Source organism: Eublepharis macularius, chromosome 5 (genome assembly GCF_028583425.1).
Source record: "Eublepharis macularius isolate TG4126 chromosome 5, MPM_Emac_v1.0, whole genome shotgun sequence".
In the NCBI taxonomy this organism is placed as follows: Eukaryota; Metazoa; Chordata; class Lepidosauria; order Squamata; family Eublepharidae; genus Eublepharis; species Eublepharis macularius.
Window position 1 is genome coordinate 137694302 of NC_072794.1, and position 22164 is coordinate 137716465.

Consider the following 22164-nt stretch of genomic DNA (forward strand, 5'->3'; position numbering starts at 1 on the left):
TATTTATTTCTGCCCTGCCTAACTCACAAAATGCTCACCATATTTGTAGCTTGTGAACAGCCATAGAAGCTTTGGGGTTGCCCTTTTATTAGTACTGGCAATCACACTTGCTGCTGCCTTTCCTTTCCTTTCCTTTCCTTGCAACTGTTTGGTAACCACAGAAGTCAGAAAAAGGGCAGGATCTCATCCTACTTTGGACAATTCAGACATTATTATATAGCCAAGCTTTCCCTCTCCCTCCCAGTTCACTGCTGCTAGGTTTAGGTGCTGCTGCTGCTGGCACACTGCCACCTGGCCAAATAGGCTGTAGGTCAAATAGCTGCCCAACCAGTGGCTGATCAGATGAGAGAACAGAAGCCAGTAGCATCTTCATCTCCTCTCAAGATTATTAAAGTCTCTTTTGGGGGAAAATCATACACATATTAACAGGAGGGCTCCACTTGGACCAGCTGTGGATAAACATACTTAGTTTAGTGTACTGCTTCCACTAGGCACTGCTTAAATTGCGTCTTATGGCATTCTCTGATTGTGTAACTTTAGTGCATTGCATTTCCTAATCTACCATTGCTACTTGCTTTTCTGTCTACTATTAGGGGCGTGCACTGAAAAAAATTGTTTCATTTTCAAATCCAGGGTTTCAAAAGAAGTATGTACTGTTATTGTTTTTTTTCTGGATGGGGTGTTGCTGTCTCAGATATAATCTGTTTGAGGTTTTTTTGGTTATCATGAGTTTTGGCTTCAATGAGAGATCCCAGGCTCTTTGGGGCAGCTGTTTTTGCACTTAATGGCACCAAAATTGCAGAGAAAACAGTCCTCCCTTTAAACCATTGATCCATCGAGTTTTTCCTCAGTTACGCGACACACACAAACAACAGATCCTGAAGAAGACAAGTGTCAGTGGGTATACACTATAGTGGGAAACTGGCTGGCAAAGGGGTGGTGGGGCGGTGGAGACATTAAACACAATCCTGCTGTATGTTAACTTTTTTCATTTTCTGTAGTGCGAATAAATTATTACCTTTACATCCTGCTGTTGCCTGTTGGTGCCATGTTTCCTTGTGCTTTGCAGTTTTGTTCCCACAATGAGGGGGGACAAATTGCCACCAGTCTCCATCAGCCATGTACAGGCAGGCAGCATGTTTGTCTGAACCCCCCCCCCCACAGGACTTTCATCAAGTTTGATTGATTGCACCCCCTTTCTCAACCACTGTTTCTCACAGAGACTGACCATCCAGGTGCCCTGATGGGTACAGGAGACAAAACAGTGCCCAAGTAGCAATGCAGAACAAACCAGTATACTCAACCCCCCTAAACAAGTCTACTCAGATATAAATCCCATGTTATTCAATTGTGCTTAATCCCACGGAAGTGTCATTAGAATTGCAGTCTATAATTGAAGTCTGCACAATCCCCCTTCCAAACATTTCCAAAGCTAATAGGTAAGAGGGGTCTCCTCTTGCAAGGACCCAATTACCAGGGAGACAATGACCTTGCCCATGTTGAGTCTGAAAAAAATGCACTAATGCGCATTGCACACATTCCCCCCTACACAATTAGTTAATAGTGTAAGGGCTTTCCCCACTTGGGATTTGGTTAGTGAATGCTGTTAAAGAAAACTAGATGCTGTCATGAGGGGCAAGTGATTGCCTACTGTTGCTGCCACTGTGAAATCAAAACTGAAACAAAACACACAAACCTTTTCATGAGAGGGTGTCATTACAATTTGGTTTCCTAGATTTGATTAATCATTCCAGAAGCTGCTTTAACGAAATGAAACAGCTATTTCCAGATTTACTTCTCGGCTCTCATGTTTTGTTTTGCCTCCTCATCTTTACCTATGTTGAATAATGATCATGTTAGCTAGAAACAAATTGTAACTCAGTAAAGCTCTTTAAATACTGGTAAGTTATGTTTCCTTCTGACTGCTCCTGGCAAAAGCCTTGTAGTTGTAATCTGAAACAGTTGAAGTAATTTCTGTTGATTACCGTGCAATATATTTCCAAATAACACATAAAGGATGTGACGGAAGTCAAAGTATCTAGCAGTCCATAAGCCACAAACCATTAGACCAAAAAGTAAAGTAGATGAGGAACAGATGTCTTAGGCATTCTTAGGGGGACCTGGAAAAGGGATGCTGGAAAAATGTTTGGGCATTTAATCCTGCATATAGGGCTTGTTTAAAGGGGTCATGATCAAAGTTGTAGACTGCTTATAAAAACTAATACGCTTCTACATTTGTTGTGGGGAAATAATCATCTCTGTTATTCCTTGAGTATACAGCTCCATACAGATTCATGCAGTCATAGTTAGCAATTTTTATATATTTTATTTATTTTATACAATACCATCAATATGCATGATACTATTGCTACAACATCCCCATTTTATTCATATTTCCTCTTCCCAGGTTGAGTCTGGATTTAAACAGAGTTTCCGGCCATTTCCATGTACCAAATCCCATCATTCTTACTGGCACAGAACAGGCTGTCCCAGGGAGAAGCCTCGCCTCACCAACTGTCTAGCTATCAAGTCAGGTTAAACAAGGACTAGAGATGGGCACGAACAGCAATACGCAAACAAGCTGTTCGTGAGGCTCCATTCTAAATGAACAGGTGGTCATTGCAAGCCTCGTTCATTGCTGTTCTTCTTGCTGTTTGTCAAGCCAGACAGTCTGGCACCTGCAATCAATTCCCTTGACAACTTAGGCAGGGATTGTCTGAACTCTGTCTGAACTCCTGCTGTTGCCCTGGAAACCCCAGTCTAAGCCCAATTTAGCTTTATAGGTAGATCTTCCTTTCAAGTGTGGCACTCCAAATTTGTTACAACAAGGGAGCAAAGAGCAGGGGGGAGGGGGGCTCCCAGCTCTGACTTTGCAGACAGTGGAGAGGGAGAGACAGTTGCTGTTGGCATTTTGATAGAAAGAGTGCATTGGAGCTTGAATTTTCTTTGTGTGTGGTGGGATCAGGATCTACCCCTTCAAGTTCCAGGGCTGCTGCCAGGCTCTGAGCCAAGCTATTATTTATTATTGGTACCTTTCCTGCTGCCTGCTCTGGTCAGGTTTCTGGGAGTGGTGCGGTAGGGATCTTGACCAAACTTGGATAATGGCTGGAGGAGAGCCTGCTGGCCCCCACGAACAGCCAACCGCGAACATGTTCATGAACAGGATCATGTTCGTGGTTGTTCATGAGTCCCTGTTTGTGGATGGCAACATACAACGAATATCATGTTCGTTTTTTTTTCTGTTCGTGCCCATCTCTAACAAGGACTCTCAGTAATTAATCAGTGTGCCTTTGGCCACATACATTTTTATTTTTTTTTACTTTTAACATTTGATTTATATACAGCCCAGGACAACTTATGCCACATACAGGGTGGTTTATAAAGTGTGTTATTATTATCCCCAGAAAGCTGTGACTGACCCAAGGTCATCCAGTTGGGAATCAAACCTGGTTCTCCAGATAAGAGTCTTGCCGCTCTTAACAACTACATCAAACTGGCTCTCAGATACTGTTGTACTAGTATTTACCACCTTTTATTAACTATCACAATGATCCAATACTTTGTTTTCCCAACAGAGTCCTGTGACTTTGACCCAAGGCTACTGAATGTGTTCTTTCTATACCTGGAAGTCTCATTCTTTTATCTAATATGGAATTATTCTTAGGACCTGGACCCACCCATTTCCATATACAGGAAATGTATATGGAAATACATTACTTAGAATCCCAAAAGCTTCTAGGCAGTACAGCTTCCTTGAAAGGAATAGAGGCTTGAGGAAAATACAGATCTAAAATACTCAAACATTCCTCCCCCCCAACCCACAGTTTCGAGCAGGAAAAGTCTGGGAAACTTTTGCTTATGCATCAGCTAGACAAGATAGAAAGGAACGTTAACATTTCAGACATCCAAGGTCATTTCGGTGAGCTTCAGAGAAATGTCCGTCTTCAAAGAAATACACAGATTGCACAGCTGCGTTCTCAGGCAAGGAAGAAGAGAAACGAAATTGATGCATATAACATTGGTAATATGAAATCAAACCACAGTATTGACAATTAGCATTCCCTAGAACCATGACATGGATGGAGGGGTACAGACATACATGACATATAGTATACCAATAAAATGGCTGCCTGATAACCATTGTTAAATAGGACATGAATTGAGCCAGGGGGGCTGTCAGCATCTCTAGTGTAGAACTCCACCATATGGAAGCAGCCCACTTGCATGGTTTGTGTAAAAGAAGCCACTGGTGGGTGTGACTGGCATTCTGCCTCTTGGTTCAAACAAAATGAATGCTAAGGAGGATTCCAGTTGGGGCTTTGATGGAAACTATCCACGCTTCCCTAAGGAAGCTCCTCTCAAAACTTCAGCACTACCAGTTTAAACTTTGGTCATGTGTGATTTATGACTAAGTGATTCCTTCAGGCTGTCATAGAAAGTTTATTACAGGGCAGGACTTGAACTCAAGTATCCAGTACCATAAGCACAAAAGACTCCTATTCATGTTTTTGTTCTGTTTATCACTCAGCACTTATGCCTGACATGGGGTGGGGATGGGGAAGGACAAAAACATACTTTGCATGCTTCTACAGAAGCCACACAAAATGATAGCAACAATCATAATTGTCTAAGTGTATAATTTTGGACTCTAACTGAAGCTTAAAACAAGCAGGGGTAATTATTTCACTCAGCTCTATGCTAGTTAGGAAAGTGGGCTGCTCTGAACAGCTGAGTTTTTAAGATAAAGCTCATGAATTGGAATGAATTCAGACAGCAAAATGCATACAGGAAGTTCTGGGGAAAATGAGACTAAAAAAATAGTGAGAGGAGATGGGCCTACGAAATTTGGATGTAAATGCCTGAGATGATAAATCACAGTAGCCTATATCTAACATTGCCTATAAAAGGTAGAAGTCTGTTGGGCAGTGGGACCACATGAACGCAAGCACACATGGGGCAGGGGGAGAACATTATGCTCAGCCATGATATACTCTGGCCACAGATCCAGTCTGCCTATGGCGATCCATGCTGCAATTACATCAGGGATAGATTACTGTGATGTGCTCTATGTGGGGCTGCCTTTGAAAGCTTCAGTTGGTTTAAAACTGGAAACTTTAGCTGGTCTAAAGCACAGCAGCCAGGCTACTGACTGGATCATTCCCATGCTTGAAGGATCTGCACTGGTTGCCTGTTTGTTTCTGGGCACAATTCAAAGTGCCGGTTCTTATATTTAAAACCCTAAATGGCTTAGGGCTGGCATACTTGAAGGACCATCTCCTCCCATATCGTCCAGCTGACCAGTTAAGATCTGCCTCACAAGTCCTGCTTTCTCTGCCCCTGCCTTCAGGTGCCCTGATGTTACCATGGAATAAAGGGTACATACAGATGGCCTTCACATATGCATGCCTTGACACTGTCATGGGATCTTTCGAATCTATGGATACTCAAAAGTGTTTGAAAGTGACATCATAGAAAGAAAAGGAGGCATTAAAAAGTTTGATTTTATTAGTTGCAAGGGACAGATAAATAAAAAATAGAAAACAGGAAATTTTAAATACAAACCAAGCAATAAACATGATTCACCGCATAGGCAGCAAAAGTATCCAGACACTTAGGGCCAATATGGTCTTGTTAGCATCCATAGGTCTGCCCTGTGGCTGCCACCACCATTTTAAAGTGATTTAAAAAACTGTGAGGTCCTAATCGTCAGCTTGCAGAATGTCAGGTTGAGATGCTCTCATTCCCACCCCCCACATGCCTTTTTATGTGACAAAACAGCTATCTCCTATGGCCATTTTAGGCTTGAAATGATGCAGGGGGCAAGAGCACCTCAACCCACCATATTGTGAGCTCAATCAGGATCAGGCCTTGAACCATTTTTAAATCATTTAAAATTGAAGCACCATTTAGGGATGAGATTTGTGGATGCTGCCATGTCTAGTTTGGTCCTTAGTACTATATAGAGAAGCTGTTGCCCTCTCTGTGTGTGGTAGCATGTGAAATGCCCAAACAAAATGAAAAAGGGGGGGTTGGTTTGAGAAAATGGCTTAGCAGAAGGAGAAGGGCAGCCACTCAGTAAATTCAAGGACCAGTCCGTCTAAAAAAATTACTGTACGCACCGGCCTTTAGTATATGGCAGGAGGTAGGTTGTTTGCTACTACTTTCTTGTCATTTTTGACTAACAAGCCAGCAAAGCTTGTAGGGGTGTGCCTAATAGAAAAAACGAGCCAAAATTGCACACAGAAATTGCTGGTTTGGCTTGTTAACCCAGCTTTTGGAATGCTAAACCAAATCTGGGAAACTAAATTGTAATGAGTCACTCCTGCCAAAAAGTTTGTGAGTTTCATTTCAGTTCATACCTTCCAGCAGCAGGCAGGCACTGGCCTCACCTCACAGGGCAGCAGCTTGTTTTCCTGAACAGCACCAATTAGATTCCAAGGGGAAAGAGACCTTACATTATTAATTAACTCTGTTGGCAGGAAGAGAGAATGAGACAAATATGTGTGAGTGCATCTTCCCCATCCCCCCACCCTGTAGCTACCTTGGAAATGGCATTCTCTCTCTCCCTACCAATTGGACCCCTCCCATCCTATCAGTTTTGGAAATGTGTGGAAGGGAGACTTCAATCATAGGCTGCAATTTGAAAGACACTTTCCTGGGAAGGACTTACATCTGAGTAGACCTGTTTAGACCTGCTTCTATAGTTTTTTAGGGCTCTCTCTTTTTCTGAGTCAAATGGCAAATGTGTACCTGCTTGCCCCCACAGCAAAAGAAAAACGTATGGGAAAAGCATAGGTCTGTTTGGGCAGGGGGTGGGTGGGGTGGAGTTCAGCCAGTCATTCTGCCTGCCTGCCTGTAATGGAACAGAATTATTCTGGATCCACTCAGAACCAGAACTAAAATAGAAACTCCAGCTCCCTAGCTATATTGTGGTTATAATAACCTCACCTTGTTCACCACTCTAAGTGGTGCATTAATCTGCCTTGAAGAGTGGTATATAAGAACTGCTATTATTATTATTATTATTATTATTATTATTATTATTATTATTATTATATCTAAAAAAGGAAGTATAGAGGTGCTACACAAAAATCTGAGCTGTATCACAGGATGCAAATACCAGGTTGTCCTTTCATTTCTTCTTTCCCTAGAGGATATGCTCTGAAGATTTCTTCAAATATGACTTCCTGCTATGCAGCTTGGTTGTGTAGCTTATGCAAACTCTACCTGAGCAGGCAAATATTTGGAAACTCAACAAACACAGTCATAAAGTGATCTGATGCCTATCAGGGCAGATAAAAATGTGAAAGAGCTGAAATTGCAAAGTTATTTTATTTTTTAAAAAATGCATTGACGACAGGAAGGAATGTAGGAGAACACAGGACACCAAATAAACTATGCACATTTATGTTGTTCGGTATTGTACAAGCTGCTTATATATGCACTGGCTGTATGTGCCTTTGACTGTTGCAGTTTTATTCCTTTTTCCATTGTTTCAGTACATTGGAGCGAGGTGGATCTGAATAGTTATAATTTTTCCTTTTATGATTCTAATTTGAATCTTGCAATAGGGTTTTTTTGTGTATGTGAAAAAACCAAAATGTAATCAGGTTTTAATCATAATCACAATAATAGATAATAGTTCCACATTTTTATACTCTATATTGATTCCTGTGGATTTTTTTATTAGTATATGTGCCAGTAAACCATATTTCCAGGCTTTTTATCATAGCTGTACTTATTCACATTTCTATGGCTAAGAATTACAATTCGAATATTACATGTTTATGGTACTTTTTAATTTTATAATCAAATGCATTTTGACTAGAGAGATAATTTATCATATTTTTTCTTGTATTTACAAAGTTGTTCTTCCCTGGGAAGAATGCTCAAAGAACATCGGTAATTTTCCACGGAAATAAAATGTTCTCTGCCCCTTTTGGTTTTTGCCAACTACAATTCTCTGATCTGAATATTTTTCTGGTCAATGAAGAACAAGGCTGCTAAGATTCCAAACTGGGCCAACAGATCCTGTGACCAGAACTCAAGCATAATTTCTTTGGCCCAATGTGGATTTGCAATATGCCCCCTACCGCCCCAATCAATTTTTTTCTGTAGCAGACCTCACAGTGTGGAATCATTTTCTAGAAGCTGTGTAGAGAGCTCTATGCCATCTAGTATTTAGTGATGTGTGCCTTTTATTGCCAGCATCTGCAAGACACAATGTCTGTTGAGCTTTGTTCAACTGAACAGGTCACAAATAGTTGTGCAAACCTGGTGCTCAGCAAACCTAATAACCTACAGAGTTAGGCCACTTCTTTTGTACCATTATTATTACTTCACAAACAATGAGCAACTCTGCATAGGATTGTACTGAATATGTCCATGAATATTAAATGTGTGCTCTGAAACTTCTCTTAGAGGAGCATTTTGGCACACAAAGAGGCATAATTTATATGTGTAACGGCTGAATTTTACCATATTGATCTCATTCCAGTTATCTGAGATCAGAATTTTAGTCTTTCCTGTAAAGTGTTTGGATTCCTTCCCAAAATTGTACTCTGTAAGAAATTGTTCTGAGGCCTTACTGACTGACATCAAAAGTAATAAATGGAGTTGTCAAGTACTTGCTGAGTAGGCCAGTGAAGACTTAGGGTTGGATACAATGGAAAATTTCCAGTGTAGGAAAGGGGGATGTTTTCTGCTGATTCCTGCCTCCTTCTGCACACCTCCAAGGGGGGGGGGATCTCCCATCCCTCAGAAGAAACTTTGGAGGGGCCTTTGGGGCTGCGGTGAGTGGGAAGAGGCAAGGAAGTCCTGTTCCATGGACAGAAATCTCCCAGGTGAGATTTTCCATGAGATCCAAGGTCTGTTTTCCTTCCTTCCTTCCTTCCTTCCTTCCTTCCTTCCTTCCTACCTACCTACCTACCTACCTACCTACCTACCTACCTACCTACCTACCAAGGGGAAGACATTGGTCGGTGGCTACAAATTCTAATTACCAGCAATCTATCTTGTATGAGGTATCCTGCTTGTTGCCAATGGACAGTTATTACCCTATTGTGTAGGCTGTATTGAACCAACTATGCAATCCTTTATGGTTCCTCATTGTAGTCTCCACTTACCAAGCTTTTTAGGAGGCTGCCATGCCAGAATATAATTTTGTCTCGATTACAATCCCTTCAGCTAATAAAATAGTTATTTTTTCCTGTAGATACCGAGTTTTATTAAAATGGAAGCGAATAATGCATTTTCTGTATCTGCATGGCCAATAACCTTAATACTCTCTCTGAGAGCAAGGTCACTAAAGAGAATAGCAGCAAATACTCCTCCAATGAATGTACAGACTCGTCATTCCTTATCGGTTCAAAAACGTTGGTGCCTGAAGCTATCACTCTTCTGGATAAAATTCAAGGACAACTTCCTTCTTTTTTACTGTAAAATGACCAAACTTATGTGATAAGAGAATCTTTGGTGTTCATTCATTCTGGAATGTTTTAATACAGTGAACCCATTGGGAAGGTAGTTAGAATTTGTAATTACATGGAATCTTCTTGTTCCTCTTATACAATTTATCTGTGATTATCACTTCTTGGAAAGGAACTTATGCTAGGTGGTTTGGAGAACCACATCTCCAAAACAGACTATACTTGTTAACCTTTAAAAAAGACATTTAAATTACTATGAAAAGATTCAGAACACTGGGGGGAAATATATGGAAGTTCAAAATATTTTGGATTCCCATAAAATAATTTAAGAGTTCATGGGCTGGCTTCATCAGAGAATTTCCACCTGCGTGGGAGGGGATTTTTGCCAATTCCTGCCCCCTACAGCAGATTTCTAACTCCTCCATCATGCTGTTCCTATTTTGGGGGAGGGGTGCATTTTTGGACTGCCACAAGAGATGAGATAGGTGAAGTCACACTTCATGGATGGAAATTGCCTCCATCCACAGAAACCACAGAAGCTGTTAAATATAATATGGGTATGTACATATAACGGTATTGTAAAATACAGTAATAGTCTTTGTAGTTATTTAAACCATTAAAAATGTGAACAAAGGAAAGAAAACTTTTGTTCCTTATCAAATAGATGAAAACTTAAGTATCTTCCCAGACCTACATCCCAGTTAGATTTTCTTTAAGACATACTGTAGATGATCTTTCCCCTTTTCCCTCTCTATCTAAGCTGAAAGAGATTTAGATGGCACAACTGATGACCGATACCAGTTTCCTCAAAATATGCTTGAACTTGTTCCTGAAAAAATTGTTACAAGGTTTGCGAATTTAGCTATATGACAAAGAGCATTCCCATCTTCAAATATGTGTGCCATTTGGAAAAGCCACTATGTAGGAATTTGGGGGAGGGGGCAGCAGAAATGCATTTTCAACTGCAAAGGTTATTGCAGAGTACATGGATTCAGGTTTTGGTTTTGACTTTTGAAGAATGTTCTCCATTTAGGGAAAGTTCAGATTAATCTGATTTCATCTCAAGCTCCTGGTATTTTGTAATTTTATCTTCTTAAAAAAATGTGATTTTTTTTTTCAAAAACAAACCACTGTAATCTTTTTTTGCAACATTGGCTGATACATCCATCAGTTTTTAAAGAGACATGAAAGAAAGTCAGTTTGATAGATATGGTAACCTTTCTGGGCATATATACAGAGAAATAAAGATTAGACTAGTTCTAAGAAATGATAAGAAGAATCATCAGAATGCATTCTGATGGTTTTTTTCCTCATTTAAAGCAGAGTAACTGGTGTAATCAAGGTCTTAAACTTTGTATAGAACTCAGAACACCTGTGGACATTTATAATGCTATACTTGCATACATTAATGGGCACATGTTTGTTCTGTATGTGCTAGACAGTCTAAAACGGGGGAAGGTGGATCAAATTTAGTACATGGTGTCCAAAATGGGAGACCGTGGAGTTCAAATGAAAGTTATGCTGCCTGATGTAAAAAGGCCGAATATTAGATGAGTGGAGTCTGATTGTGGTTATTTAGTGGTAAAAGATATGCTACTAATGTTAATAATAGTTCCAGGTTCCAGGTTTAAGCCATATCATTTAAGGCCAACATTGCACTAAATGTCTGACAGTTTTAATTTGGGGGCTGAAATTAGTGACTTTGAAGGGTAGAATTTTTTCCTTAAAATTACTTAATTGTTTACCTTAATTCAATAGAGAAAATAATTTGCTTTTCTTTGAATCAGCCAAATAGATGAACCCATCCAATTAAAGTTCAGATAGTGAATGAGATAATGTCGCAGTGTCACTGGTTGTCAGTTAAATGGAATTTAAGCAGGTTGACACAACCAATCAGATTTAGCTGTATGATGATTTACTGATGGCAAATGAAGGCATTGAAGGCTGAAAACTAGTTAGTGCAAATGAATAGGAATGCAGTCGTATGCAGAGTAATTCCACTCTAAGTGCTCATTTTAGCAAGATACTGAAATGTTTCTAAAAAAGGAAGGGTCCTTGGGGACACCGTCAAAAATATTTACCTCAAAGGTAAATGCCTCTGTTTAAAAATAGTTCCAGAATTAAGCCTTGCTGAGCTTCAGCACAAATTAAGCTCGGAGGAGATCTATTTTCCATACCATGAAAAAAAGGGGAAACAGATTTTATAGATTTCCAGGTAAAATAAATATCTAAGCTTCATTTTCTGAGATATGGTGCCCATTCATCAAAGTCAATTGCCTCTGTCATTCAAATGACAGATTTTCCTCATTGAAAGAGAAATATTTAATCTACTTAAAGGGATGTTATTTTAGTGGCTTTCTGTTCTGCTGGGCTAAGCCATTTTATACTCAAAATACACTTAGTTTTGAGTAAGTCAACCAAATTTTAAAAATGCAATTATTAATATACTACATCAATTGTATCTTACTAGCCTATAATATATTAATGATGACGACCACTGAGCTAATTTCAGTAGTAACAGAAGTCACTACTGTCACCAGATCACTAGTATGTGCTCTTCTGCACAATCAGTCAAAACATGGCATCCATGGCTTGGATCAAGCAAGGCACTAAAGGAAACAAATGGGCGTAGCACTGTGCAAGATTTAGTGCAACATCTAGCACTTTCCTCTCTATATATCAGAGTGGCCATAAATTGGTTGCACAAGATCTTGCAGATAAAATAAGTATGACTTAGTACAAATGGCTACTGTGGTCTCTTTCTTGTATTTTCTATTGTACTAGCAATTGATTCAAAGTGGAAATTTTGTCCTGGATCCAACCTTTGTATTTTCACTTTTAGATGATGTTCCTGCTTTTTGCAAGATGTGCAATGCACAATGTTCAGTTTGTACATAATAGATGGAGGAAATGGGTTAGTTTGGTTTTTCTACAAGTTGCCTTCCAGGCTTGTAGCTGTTTGGCTCTGCTTTGACAAACATTTGGCTTGAAGTGTACAGGATATGAGGAGCACATAATCTCCAAAAAAAAATTTTTTTTGAAATTGGCGTAAATTGGCAGGACGAATGTAAGCCTGTACTGGAAAAAGGGTTTGGGGCCTAGGGCCTAGGTCTGATTAATAGACTGCAGATACAGAGATAGATCAGACTAGCAGATAACTGAGCTGTACTAGGGTTGTATTAATCTGCATGTTTAGCAAAGGCTCATGGGGCATGTGTATAAAGAAGAGGTCACCATGACTGGGAGAGGTGGTATAATACAGAACTAGGCTAGCTGGAAAGACTGGAGAGAGAAGAGAGCTTAAGCTACTGCTCTTTGGAAGGCAAAGCTTGTTTCCAAGTGTTGGAGCTAAGAAGATCATAGAGCTGAAACTGCTAGCTGGAAGAGCTGAACCCTTCTTCCTGGGAGATCACAGCAGTAGCTGGGACGAGTTGAAGAATCAAGAAAAAGCAGGAATTGCTGGCAGCTGAACTTGAGACCATTACCCTAGTACAGAGCTGCCCCACGACGTCTTGCTAGGAGAAAAGGGGAACTGCTCCTAGGGCAACAAGCAAGTTCCAGGATTCAGACAGTGTCTTCACAAAAAAAGTCCTGCTGTGGCAAGGCCTTCTGGATATTTGGGATGCTGTTCCAGGCATAGCCTCTGGTCAAGTCCACAGAACTGTCTGCATACTTTACCAAGGGATTGTGAGTAGGACTCTGCTCTGGGTCACTGGTTACTGATCCAGTATTGATAACTTTGGGAATGTTTTCATAGTTGTGTTCTGTTATATTTAAATAAATTAGATTTATATTTTGAATTGGTAAACCTATCTCTAGACATTGAACCTGGTCCTCGGGACTCTGGGGGGTTACACAAAGCTTAAAGAAGGAACCTAATTAGTGCTTTAAAAACATTTTATTTTATTCAATTCATTGTTAATAACACCTTTCCTCCCTTGGGGAGAGAGAAACATAGCAGATTGAAATTAATCATCACAACTTTAAAATCATTCAAAATTTCAAAAATAACCCAGTCCTAAAAACATGATGACACAACTCCTTCCATGATCTGTTTGTACAGAGTAATGGGTTGGAGCTGGTTTTCTGCAGACTTAGAAATAAATTATGTATCCTTCTCAGTATGCCTCCCCAGTTACTTCATGGGGTCTAGGAATCCATGTGAATGGCATGGGATGTGGTCATGGGGCTGGAGCAAAAAATAATGCATTGGCAGAAAATGCCCTGCTCATTGTATCAGCTTTTGCTCCATTCATGGAACTTACACTGCGTATAGAAGAATATATATTACCTGAATGCCTACTTGTGTCTATTATCCATTCCTCTGGGCACATCAAGAGTACAGCCAATCATTCTGCCTGCCTGCCACCTGTACTTGAGCAGTGTAGAAGACTGGCAGCAAGAATGTCCCATTTTGCAGTGGAACGCTGAGCATCAAAAGGAAGGATTTGGATTTGCCTCTCATTGTGGGAAGTTGGGAACAAAACTACAAAGAACAAGGAAACATGAAACCAGCAGGCAACAGCAGAATGCAAAGGTAATAAATTACTGGCACTATATAAAAAGAAAAAAGTGAACATGAAGCAGGATTGTTTTAATGCTGGAGCACTCTCCTACTTGGGAATGCGCTGCTGCTGCTGCTGCTCCACCCCTACACACTTGTCTTCTATGGGTCTGTTGTTGTTGTTGTTGTTGTTGTGTGTGTGTCATTGTGCTTGAGGAAAACCTCAGTGGATCAATGATTTAGACTAGGAGAGGAATTTATGGTTGATGCTGTTTTTGGTTAAGTGCAAAAACGCCTGTCTCAGACCCTTGTTCCACCCTGCTGAAAAGAACATCGTGTGTTTGCGCATGTGCAGCCAAGTTGTGCACAATGGGCCGAAACTCATGAAAATGAAAAAAAACCCTAACTCAACAGTTCTGAGCCCATACTGGCTGACCCGGAACAAACTAGCAATGAAACAGAATTATTCCAGAACCCTCAGAACCAAAACTAAATGGAAACTTTCTTTGTCTACATCCCTAGTTGCCATCGGGGTTTCATCTTCCCTGTGGTAAAATGTTCATTCCATATTGTGTTATATATCACAGTGCCTTGGCATGTATCAGTGTGAATGCTCTGCTGTCTCAAAAGAGCAGGGTGACTGCTATCTACCCTCTTCCCCTGTTCTTGCTGCAACAAATGGGGAACAAATGTGCTTTTATTGCTCCATATACTGAACCCATGGAAAGGCCCTTATGTCAAGCAAACATAGGTATCACTAGAGCATGATATAGATCTATGTCAGTGTTTATGGCACAGGTTAACAAGCAATTGGTATTAAACCCCATACCATTTCAGATTAAGAAGGCAAGCAAATTGATAATGGAATGTGCAGTGTGTAAATGACAGGCTTTATGAAATATCAAAGCCGAGAGATGTTTCTCAATGAGATGGCTTTGGGTGGATTGGAGTTTACATTCCCATCTCATTCTCTCGGGTTCTTCTGAAACTTGGATCCCCTTCATAAAACAAACAGCTTTTAATTAATACAGCCAGGTCATCTCAATTTCAAGCATAAGATTCTGCAGCCAAGAGAACAACAAAAATGTATGACATTGGCCAGGAGCCACTTCGAAGCTCAGTCTGCAATAAATGGAGGAACTCATGAAACCTTGAGAAGTGGCATGCAAGCTGTCTCATTTGCCAAACTCATTATAAAGAACAGCCAAATATTTTTTCACATTCAAGTTCCATTCTTTCACCAAACCGGATGTGTCCTGCCAAGAATGATTTGGGGCCAAATTCAGACCTGGCATCAACATTGGGGTAAGCACTGTTGATTTTGTTGGAATTTACACCTTCTTATATCAGGACCTAGATTCAGCATATAAACAGATGTTTGTTTATTATGCTATATTTACTATTATGGGATCCAGTGGCTTCCATAAGGTCTAGTGTAAACAATGTCAGGGCTGAGGTATAATTTGCTGTCATAAGTTGGCAGAAAATGGTAGATGCTATATTCTAATTCTCCCCTTGCTGCATATTACCTTGATGCATCTCTCTCTTTCTGTGCCAGCACAAACAGGATTAGGGATGTGTACATGGCTTCAGGCCTGAACTGGCTGATTCAGATCCCAAACTATTGCCACCTGTCAGCAAACAAGAACTGCCAGACTTACTGCATTTTTGGGATGCATTTAATTTCAGCAAGGCATTTGACACAGCCCCCCATGATGTTTTGGTTAATGAACCAATCACATGTAAGGTAGCTGAAAGTAACAGGTGGTATTCGCAGCTGGTTGGAGAATCATACTCTAAGAAGGCATGTCAATGGCCATCAATCTGTAGGGATGTCCTGAGTGGGGTGTCACAGGGCTCTGTTATGGGCCTGGTACTCAACAGTTCTTGTTGATAGACCATGTCAAATAGAGGAAAACTAATCACTCTGTCCTGCAGTCTTACTCACACAGTCCTCAGTTAACTGCACAAGCACACTGTCTTTATTCTAGAGAAGGGCCTTAGGCTGAGCAGTTCAGAATGTTGCTCGAGGCTGCTGCTCTAACGCTGCTTCTGAATGACTCCAGGAAATCTCACAAGAGATCTGGATAGACACAAGAAAATACATTTCTATAAATATTCTTAAGCATGATCTACAGTTTGTTCTCATTTTCCCCCTAATGGTAATATGGATTGCAGCCTGGCAGGGCCGGGGGGGGGCAGGGGGTAGTCTGCCCCCGGCACCACCAGGGAGGGGGCACCGGGAGCAGCTACCAGCTGCCGGAGCACACAGGCAGCAGCATGGTCAGCCTTGCAGCCCCCCGCGTTGCCGGGCAGGCAAAGGGCAGCACGGCTGCCCACGCCATTCGCCTGCCCCGCAGGAGAGGGGGCAACTGGTCGCCCCCTGTCCTGTGGGGCAGGTGCATGGCGTGGGCGGCCTCACAGGGACACGCGGCAAGCCGGCTGCCCCCTGTCCTGCAGGGCAGGCGAAAGGCAGTGTGGGGGGCTGCGAGGCTGCCCGCACCATTCGCTTGCGGAGAAGTGAATAGTGCGGGGGGCTTCCCAGCCCTGCATGCCGCCTCCGGCGCCTGCGTGACGACGTCACCAAAATGACATCATCACACTGCACCGGGAGTGTGCGTGTGCACTGCACACGTGCGCAAGGCCGGACTAGGGTTGCCCCGGGCGCCGGTAACCCTAGATCCAGCCCTGCAGCCTGGTTAATCATGATCAGGCCCCTCTGGACCTCCAGGTCCCAATAAAGTGGACTCTTCCTCCCCACCCACCCCCGGCATGTGTGGCCCCTTCTATAGCAGGAACATCAGGAAGTTTGGGGAGATATTGCCAGTCTCTAAGCAACTACAGAGTGAAATTCTGAACTTCTGTAAAAAGCCCTTCCTGCTCCTCTTCTGTTTGACATTTTCTTTGATCAAATGACATAGGAACAAAAAGGAAAGAATTGTTGGATTTCAAGGAGAAATTGGGTAAAGATGAATTTAGAGTATTTCTCTTAACATTGCTATCTCATTGCCTGTTAACTAGTAACCTTCCTGGTTAAACTAGCAATTACTATCAGCATTTTGAGTTTTTAGTCTGTAAATATTCTCAGAGACCCCTTATTGGCCACTTATATTCAAAGAAATTGTACATGCAACATATGTTACATTAACTGGGCGGTACAGAAGAAGGGGAATGCTGCTCCATCACCATACCATGTCCTGATGAACTGGGGCATAGACAAATACATTTCACAAAAGTAGTTGGAGTTAAACCATTCTGACCAGTGACAATACATCGCCTGGATGAAAAAATGACATTTTAAATGGCAGTTGCATCCAAGCTTTTTTGGTGATTTTTAAAATAACATCCCATGTAGAAGAGTTTCCTAGGCAGTTAACTTTACAACAAAAGGTCACCATATAAAAGTCAGCCATGCCTCTGCGTCCCATGTACCGAAATCTACAACCCTGCTCTGTCACATGTGGTAACACTCATGGTGTTTCAATTGACATGAATAATCTGAGACACTGCTCTTTAACAGCCTATAGAAATCAGCATGTTCCTTGAGCACGCTGCCCTAAGAATACTCCCGGAGATCATGCAAGCTTGGTCACAGCATGTGCCTCAGTAGTGGTTTGTAATAGGAAATGACACATCTATGTTGAAAACTTTACATGCTCTTGTCTTTAGGCAGGAAGATGACACAACAGCTGTATGCCGCGTGAAGCTTCTTCCAGCCCAGGGAACTGGGAAGGAAATGTTTCTTTTCAGCTAATAAAAGCCTTGATAAGATTGTAAGGGGGTGGCAAGGTGTAACTGTTGCAATGCCAGGCTTTGCTTTGCTTCTGACAGTGTCATTTAGGGACAGAGTCACCAGTACCCAGGAATCTTATCACTGGTTAGTTATAATTGTAAGGAATAAAAGGTGGAGCTAGCATGTCTAGTGGTCTTTTAGTCATTACCAAAGTATAAATGCTAGAGCTGATTGCATATGGAAAGAAAATAACTAGACTTGACATTTTAGTAAGGAATGATAATTTCAGCTAGCTGAACATAGAAATTAAAGTTTGAAACTTTAAAATGTCCTTGTACAAGATGAATGGTATTCAGAATCAATCTATATTATATTTCAGTGTGGTTTAGGAAGGCAGGGAAGGAGGGGAGTCTAATAAAGTTGGTGAATAATGGGGGTATTAAAAGTAGGGCTGAAATGTATATCCAGAAATACGCCAACAGTGAGTGATAGTGAAACCCAATGCTATCCCATGTGAACTGAATGTAACCTTCAATCAAGTCCCAGAATCCTCTCCATAATGCACAGGGATTCCCAGTGTGATTCCGTGGCAGCCATGCAGTGGTTGATGTGGGAACTATTGCCTGAAGGCAGAAAGCTGCTGCAATATAGCATTATGTTTCAGCTATCAAGATTGTTCAATACAGTGTAACACTGGATATCAACTCACGCGGAAAAATATCAACCGCCAGATAGCAAACATTGGCATGAAATATTATTGGGTATCAAGCATAGCACATAACATATTTGGGGAAAGTTGGAAAACACTGAAGCAAGTAGGAGACATGCAGAGGATAATCAGCAAATGTAACACCATGGAGAACCCTTGAAGAGTACTCCTAGAAACAAATGAAAGGTGCTTTTCTGTCTTGCCTTGCCCAATGGCTGGAAGAAGATTTGGTAGTTGAGGTTTCTCCTGTCACTGAAGTACCACCATGGAAGAAGTTGCCACTCAATAATGCATAGCTATTACATGCTCTGGAACCTTCTTCAAGACCATACGCTGGCAATAAGTTGCCAGCTTTTTTCATAGAGCACAGAGTCTTCAATAATATTACATGTACAGAAATTTAACCACTGAAGTGCTTCCCTGGTGCCAATCAGGATCCCTTATAACATACTTAAAACTAGGGATGCTACAAACTTTGCATAAACATACCATTTTCTATTGCCATGAAAACTCGGGAGGCAAACCTTGGATCTCCTCAGTCCCATTGGACTAAAGCTGTTGTGAAACAGCTTTGCAGCTGTGCAGTTGTGGTGGTGGTGGAGTTTCATTTCCTTCTTCCTTGTGGCCACGTTTTCATTTGCATAGGAAGTGACATTGTTTCTCCCCTAGCGTTGGGTCAGGTAATTTAAAGACATGTATAAGGGTGGAAGTGGAACTGCTATGGGGCTACGCAGAGACTCATATTAACACTAAGCTGTAATAAGTTTGTTTTTTAAAAAACAGCATTTATAGGCACTGATTGATTTGCTCATTTTTATTTAAATGATTGGCTGCTGAGTTGCATGCACCAACAGCAGGTCTGGATGGAGGTACTAGGACTTCATTAGGCTGCATGAGAATGCAAATGCATGAAATGCAGCCCATGTGAATACTAGACTTGTATATTTATTTTACTATTGATTACAATAATTATGAACATGGGGTATCCATAAATTATCATAATTAATATGAAAATGAAACCAATTCCCCACCTTAACAGCCTACAATGAAAAACAAACAAACATGATTTTTTTTCATTATGGCAGTTTCTGCCTCTTTTGGTTCCACTTTTACAAGGCAGGCAGCATTTTCCTGATAGGGAATAGCATGGGGCTTCTGAGGTGGAAGGGAAGAGAGGTTCTGGGCTTTCTTGAATGACCGCCAACTGTAGTCACTAGAATTACATACATGTATGAGGTATTCCAGTCCTGAAGGATATGGGATGGGATTCTCCTTCCTTTCTGCTCCTAATGCCTATCCCACTGTGCCAAATTTTCCCTTGCAGCCTGCACTCCCCTGCTTGTCTGCTGCTTTTCAAACTTTATCTTCCTTCCAATAAATTTGCCTCAATGTCCTCTTCCTGCCGTGTGCCTGCTTACAGGCCTTACCTTCTTTGCATCAACAAATTCCCTTGCCTTGTTAGTTTGCTTCTTCCTTGTGGTACTTTTCTTCAAGCTAAGTGGCTCACTGTGTTACTGTTTGGAATCTTTCCTATCAGTTCTCTCATAGACTTTAATGCCAAGCATGGGTGCCTTTCACTGCATCATTGCTTTACTCTGTCTGTCTGAAATTTGGCAGTATGGGTGTCTGTGAGGAATACTACAATCCCCCTGAGTTTTGTTTAGTTTGGGGAAAAAAAACATTGGAGAACAGACCTAAGGGGGGGGGGGGGTCTTCCATCGAAATCAATAGGGAATAACAACAAAATAGAATTATGAAAACAAAACAATAACAAAAGAAATATTCATGAATCAAAACTATCTGAAACAATTCAATAATGAAACAGTCCCTTTTGTAATTAATAACAAGGGGGAAAAAACAAGCACCTATGCACAAGCCTAGTGAACGCATAGAAAGTAACCTGATCAGCTGAACTGCTCAATAAAAAACTGGCTTCCTATTCATGGCCAGTGAATAGAACATGAGCCAAACTAGCGGGTGTTTGGGACATCTTCGCATAACTACAAAATATTTTGTTCCAGAAAGCCCAGTTAACACAGTTCCTTTATCCATTGCATGACAAACTACATACAAGAATAAAGTTGCTGATTTGGATCTGTGGACAAAGATGAGTTTCTGGAATGGATTTTTGCCTGTCCTCCCTTCCAACTAGGGATGTGTGCTTTAGGTTTCTTTAACCTGAAGCAAACACAGATCAACCCCAATTCGGGTTGCTTCGGGTTGCTCTGTAAAGCGTTTTTTCCCTTGCTGTGGCAAGTGGAAAAGGCTTCAAAGAGCTCTTCCATTTCTCTTCCCTCCCCTGTCATCAGAAGAGGGGGGGAGAGGGGGGCATCAGGGAAGGGAGTGTGATTGGGTGAGACAAAGAGCCAATCGCTGCTATTAATGCTGTTCCCAGAAATCCAAAAACTGAAGCCCCCCCCCAAATGAGTGTGATTCTCTGGTGTGATGTTATATTTTGTTTCAAGGTGGGATTGTATGTTGTGATTTGAATGTGCTATTAATACTGTTCCCAGTAATCCAAAAACTGGGAGGGTATGATTCTCTGGTGTGATGTTATATTTTGTTTGAAGGTGGGATAACTTCACCTCTCTGGGGTGAAGTTGATCACTCAGTTTTGTCTGTATTGAAGGAGGCCGATCATCAGTTCACTTCTAGTTGCTCAATCACTTGCTTCATACGGCTTTGTGCATTTTTAATCAAATTTTTCTTATTGTGATCCTCTGGAGTGAAGATAGTCCTTGTAGGGAAAAATGCAGCTGGGGGACCTTTTTTGAGGGGCCATAATATGCCCCCCCAAAGTCCAATCTCCCTGAAACTTGGGTGGTTGTGGGGGAAGGGTTGAGAGAGGGCCTCCTGCATTTTGCTTGCAAAAAATGCCACCCCCAGCCTCCTGGGAACCTTCCCCCTGATTTTTCCCATAGGAAACAATGGAGATAGGTGGCAGCTGGGGGGACCTTCTTTGGGGGGGTATAACATGGCCCCCCGAAGTCCAATCTTCTTGAAACTTGTTTGGCTGTGAGGGGAGGGTTGGTAGAGGGTCTCATACAAACATGGTGTTATTAGGGAAGAAAGTGACCCCCCCAGACCCCCGAATAGCCGGGAGCAGTATTTCCCATTGGAAACAATGGCCAAATCTTCCCTAATAAACCCAAATCGGCTTAAAAACCCGAACCTGAAGTGGCTTGCAGCTTCGGGTTTCAGGTTTACCAGAATTTTTTTCCTGCTCTGGGTAAACCAGAAGCAGGAAACCTGAATCTTTTGGGGTTGCACACTCCTACTTCGAACTGCATTTCTCTTGTGCCTGTAGATAAATGAACAGAAATAGCTGTAATGCAGCCTAGGGGCAGAGGGTGCCATGAGAAGGAAGGCATCAGTAGAAATCACCTCCCTCTTTCAAAATCTTTTGGGGACAGGAGGATAAATTTCTACTGATTCTTCTTTTTCACTGCAGACTCCACCATTCATGAGGGTCCCTCGATTTGCAAGATTTAGAGTAGATTTAGAATAGATTTTCAGGGATATCAAAGGCTCAATTAGAAAGGGAGAAGTCAGTGATCCATAGGTTCCTAGCCACTTGCAGTTCTCCAGATGTATGCCGCTGAAATTCGATATTGTTTACTGAAATGCTAGTTTATATATTCAGCAAAATCAAATGGTTATGTTTCTACTAAAATTATTTATTTTTATGCTGGCAAGCAGTGGATCATGACCTATGGATATTTGAACTCCATATACATAGAAAAATAGCTTGTCAGAGAAAAGGTTTGACACTTCTCCCTGACATGATTGG